Source organism: Carassius auratus, unplaced genomic scaffold (genome assembly GCF_003368295.1).
Source record: "Carassius auratus strain Wakin unplaced genomic scaffold, ASM336829v1 scaf_tig00215387, whole genome shotgun sequence".
Taxonomy (NCBI): domain Eukaryota; kingdom Metazoa; phylum Chordata; class Actinopteri; order Cypriniformes; family Cyprinidae; genus Carassius; species Carassius auratus.
Window position 1 is genome coordinate 41,616 of NW_020528059.1, and position 4,825 is coordinate 46,440.

At 37.1% G+C, this 4,825-nt stretch overlaps 1 long non-coding RNA gene across 2 annotated transcripts; it reads left to right on the top strand.

The window, feature by feature from the left end:
* The first annotated feature begins 1,894 nt into the window (after positions 1-1,894).
* On the top strand, positions 1,895-4,134 carry LOC113094472 (uncharacterized). 2 transcript variants are annotated; one of them, XR_003288104.1, is made up of 5 exons: positions 1,895-1,956; positions 2,888-2,996; positions 3,142-3,231; positions 3,762-3,946; positions 4,014-4,134. It is a non-coding gene; the product is annotated as an uncharacterized LOC113094472 (long non-coding RNA). The 2 variants fall into 2 exon arrangements; XR_003288105.1 differs by lacking the exon at positions 3,142-3,231 and adding an exon at positions 3,346-3,409 and having other exon boundaries at positions 3,709-3,946.
* The last annotated feature ends 691 nt before the right edge of the window (positions 4,135-4,825 follow it).

Here is a 4,825-nt window from a genome sequence, read left to right on the forward strand (position 1 = left end):
CAAGCACAGGAGAGGGAGAAAAATAAATGGAGAAATATATGCATTCAAGTTGCATTCTTTTCAAGTAAACTGATTATGTAGTCAAATAAAATGGCAAATAAAACTCACATAAAAAGTGCAAAATGTGTCATATCATCAGCTAAGTATTATGATAATAATGTAATTTGGTAACCTTGGTGATTTTCATCACTATCTAGTATCATCCTTTGATCCCTCAGTACCCTTCTTAGAAAGCCTTTTAGCTAGAAATGAATTTCTGTGCAGTGACACCTGCACAGCTCATTAGAAGTGGCCTCAGACTCTTCAGCTTAGAAGAAGGGATCATAAGGCCAGAAAGGTAACAGAGAGGACTAAAAAAGGCTTGGAACCCAAACAAACACCAATAACTCTCACTGTTATTGTAAATACTGTAGGAAATAAAGGCAGGCTCTACTTTCAGTGAGGCAAGCAGACAGTTCCAATTGGGCCATCTGATTGTGTATTTTAGCCTGTGCTGTTGATGAAGATGTGTTTGGCAGAGTTAGTACATAAAAAAAAAAAAAAAACCATAACTAAGAAATACCAATAGAAAATCACAACAAGTCCTCCAACTCATACGACCGTATGGGTCGTTTGTCACTATCCATAAATACGACCCACACGAGCGTTCTCTAAATTAGCGCCCCTATTGGCAACAGGAGGTATGATAAATGAACTTTCGCCTAAATGCATTGTGGGTTTATTTTAACATGTTTGCTATTTGCGTTTTGAATTGTTTGATTTAAACTCTCCCAGATGTTCGTGGATTTTGATGATATGGATTTTAGATGACTTCGAGACATGTACAGGTAAGGTTTTCTCCCGTCTCATAAAGTAGTCGATCGTTTATGAATAATATGAGTTTTTATTTTCAAATCGTTACTGGACACTGTATGTCCTATTAAACCAGTTTGACGTTCAAATCATTTAATCGAAATCTGCAGCTTTATAAAGTTAGTTTTCATTGTGATATTCGTTTGAAATTCGCCTGTGGTGGAAAGAGGTCATGTAAAAGTCGCGCATTTACCATGTTTTTACCATAGTAACATGTCGCTGAACCATGTCACGTGTTATAAAACCTCAGTAACCACAACTCAATGTATCTCCCGTCATAACTGTAGTTTTACTTTGGTATTTGTAGTATAAACACGTTACCATGCTTTTCACCACAGTAACTGTGCTTATTGTGTACTCTTTAGTTAAGTAACACATTTGCCATGCCTTTAATACCTTTTTGTAATGTAATTGTGATTCAGTGTTTTTTTTCTTTTCAGTTTTGCAGTTTCTTCATATCACATACATCTCCAGCTCCTACAACAACATTCAGTGTCCAGCAGCTCTTTATGATGCTCTCTCTCTCTCTCTCTCTCTCTCTCTCTCTCTCTCTCTCTCTCTCTCTCTCTCTTTCTCTCTCACTCTCTCTCTCTCTCTCTCTCTCTCATTTTCGTTTCCTATTTTTCTGAACTGTAATTCATAAATAAGTCACACATATTTTTCTTTCTTTCTCTTGTTCATCATGGCATATTTTCACAGCTCAGAATCAGATTTTGATCAGTTCTTGTATTAACAGGGAACTTGTACTCGAAGCTCAACTTGAAGAAGTTTCCAGTGAAGATGAAGTCCTTCAAAGGTTCGACACAGGTAATGTTGAAGATATGTAGTTATAACTGATTTACTTTAATTAATTTATCCTTACTTTATGTTAATAACCTTCCTTATAGTCCTTCCTTTCAAATATTTTGTTCACAGATCATTTCTAACACACTGTCTAAACATGTATGTATTAAAACAACAACAACAACTTGTTACTTTTTCTTTATTCCAGCTGAAAAGGAAGACCATGGGCCTGTCAAACCTTGTTTGTGGAGAGGGATGAATTTGACCATCTTGTGTGTTTACGGAGAAGACCAAAAGCTGCTAAGGCAGATATTTCCAGAGGTACGTCTGTGTTGATCTGAGCACCTCGACAGAACTTTACTGCAGTTACATTTTGCACCGAATTTTATGTTTTTTACTTTTTTAAATACCTCACGACCCCATCAGTACAAACCCTGTGCTATGTCAAAGTATTAATAATTCAAACAATTTCAGCAAATTCATATGATATTGTACAAGCGTACTCTCCAGCTTTTCCTCCTGCTGTCATTGACCATCGCCTCAGCTCTCATGCAGACTGTGTCCATTTTAAGTAGTCAGAGCGTTATATCCTAAAGTTTATATTGAGTCCACTGTATTCTTTATTAGCACCGTCTTAACCAGTTCTAACAGTACATGATATCTGTCCGCACCTCACAGTCTGCCTTTATTTCCATGTTGATTTTAATTGAACACGTCTGTTTAAAAGCAAGTCAGGAAATGCTGTGTAACTTGTCATGTGACACATCAGATCTTCAGTTAATTTGGCCAAATTAGATCATTTAAGGCTGTTCACACCAAGAATAGTAACTACAATAACTATTTTAGCATCCACACCAACATCAACCAATGATAAAGTTATGTTTATTAATATACACACTGCAGCGACGTTGATGTCTGCCACTTTAAATGATCAAGCTTTTGAAATGTGCATTTTGATTGGCTGTTTAATGTTCATCAGCTGGAAAATATATTCCACTGATGTTGTTCCTCTGTGTCATTAAGTATGGACTCATCCTTGGTATGAAGAGGTCTTTAAACTGCTTACAACAATCCTGCTGCATGTTATAGTGTAGAAAATAATTGAGAATAATATAGCTTGAAGATACAGCTTTCTTCCCTCTCATTTTGTTAAACTCAAACGCAAGATTTTGCCTTTCTTTGCTTGTTTGTCTTCATCTTAGTCCTTTACTCTCTCCACTCACTCACACATTCTCTCTTGCTCTGTTGTAAGGTACAAACAGAGCGGATGGTTGCATGATGGCCTCTTTCAGGTTTGTCAACTGAATGTCTACTAGTGTGGCTCAGCAAGTTCCTGTCATGATCAGCCCTCTCCAAGAAAGGTTTGTAGAAAATTGTAATCAATATTCATTTAATCCTCTAACCTGAATCTTTTGGTGAATTTACTTAATTATATCTGTCTTAATTCATATGTAATAAGCAATAGTAATTAAACATGGGGTTAATAGACATATTTTTGTTTTACAGCTGAAGAGCAAAAACACAAAGAACATCAGTCCTGTTGGGGATGAGGAATGAACATGGCTCTATTGTGCCCAAACAGAAAAGAGTGAAAAGGTGCTCATCCCCATTGATGTGTCTGTATTCAAGCAATGCATTAGTACAGCATATGATGTTGATCTCTATTCAAGTCAGCAATTATCATTTTTCACATATACATCTTTTTATAAGTCCTAGAATGAACAAATCATCAGGGCATCATTTCTGGAATTTGGGCAGAAAATGACTGAATATGGTGAGTACTGACACCTGCACCTGTATTCACCAAAACTATTTTTCTTATGGACTTACAGTTTTTGAAGGAGGATGAAGTCAGTTGATGGAGAAATGAAGAACGAGATGTGTTGTATATGAAGACTTCAGATGCAAAAGCCTTTAAGTTCTGTATGAAATGTTCTTCTAAGAAGAATTTTAGAAGAAAACTTCAGGTGGAACTTAGATGCCTTTGCATCTGAAGTCTTCATATGTACTATGAGTTTTCAATACATAACTGATTTGTTATGACTGTGTTTTTATTATTTTCTACTTGTACAGAAAGACTGCAGTAGAAGGAAAGCTGGTACTGAGAACATTTGTCTTCACTCCAGACTAAAGAGAAGCGGGTCTGAGGCCAGAGATGGAGGAGTCAATGGTCACCAAATGCAGCGCTGCAGCCTGAAACTGTGAAGACTGAATTCCCAAACAGCTGTGTGACTGCACAGATGTTACGGCCATAAAAGAAACTTCACAACTGAGAGCCCATACCTCCAACAACCTTCAACAGGAATCAATGGTATGTCCATTACAACAATTCTAAATAATAATAATATATAATTGACACAATGATTTTGTCTCTCCAGGACATCTACGCAAGGTTTTTCTTTTGTTGAGGACCGTCAGAGACTCCAGCCACACGAGCCATGGATTGCTCTCAACATCACCATCAGACAGACATTATCACAGAACCAGCACCAGCAGACTGCAAAACAAGTTCCTTCAACAGGCAATCAGACTGAACTGAACTCGTACCAGTAACACCACACACACACACACACACATACACACACCAGCAGCCTCATACTGTGTGCACTGCACTCTATCAGCTACACTGACTGGAATTTGACTCACTATTATTCTGCAACCTGATATTCTGTTTGCACTAATTCATACTGTACTGAAAGTGAAAGTGACGTGACATACAGTCAAGTATGGTGACCCATACTCAGAATTTGTGCTCTGCATTTAACCCATCCGAAGTGCACACACACAGAGCAGTGAACACACACACACTGTGAACACACACCCGGAGCAGTGGGCAGAGGTATATCTACAGTATACAGTGATTGTTGTTAATTGTTTTCATTTTGTTCTCTCTGTATAGTATAGTATTGCACTATATTTTCTACCTGTATTGAGCTCTTATGTATACGGTTTATATTTTTGATACTGTATATGTGTTGCAAATATATTCAGTACTTGTCATGCTGCAGTTTGCAGAAAAGCATTTTACCACCTGTATACTTGCATTCATGGTATTGTGATAATAAAATGATTTGATTTGAATTGGTCACATGACTTGTTCATCAGTTGTATTGTTGTGCTGGATAACAATTGCAAATTGTTTATGACATTGAAGAAGATCATGATAGAGACATGGATTTGAAGAAAACCA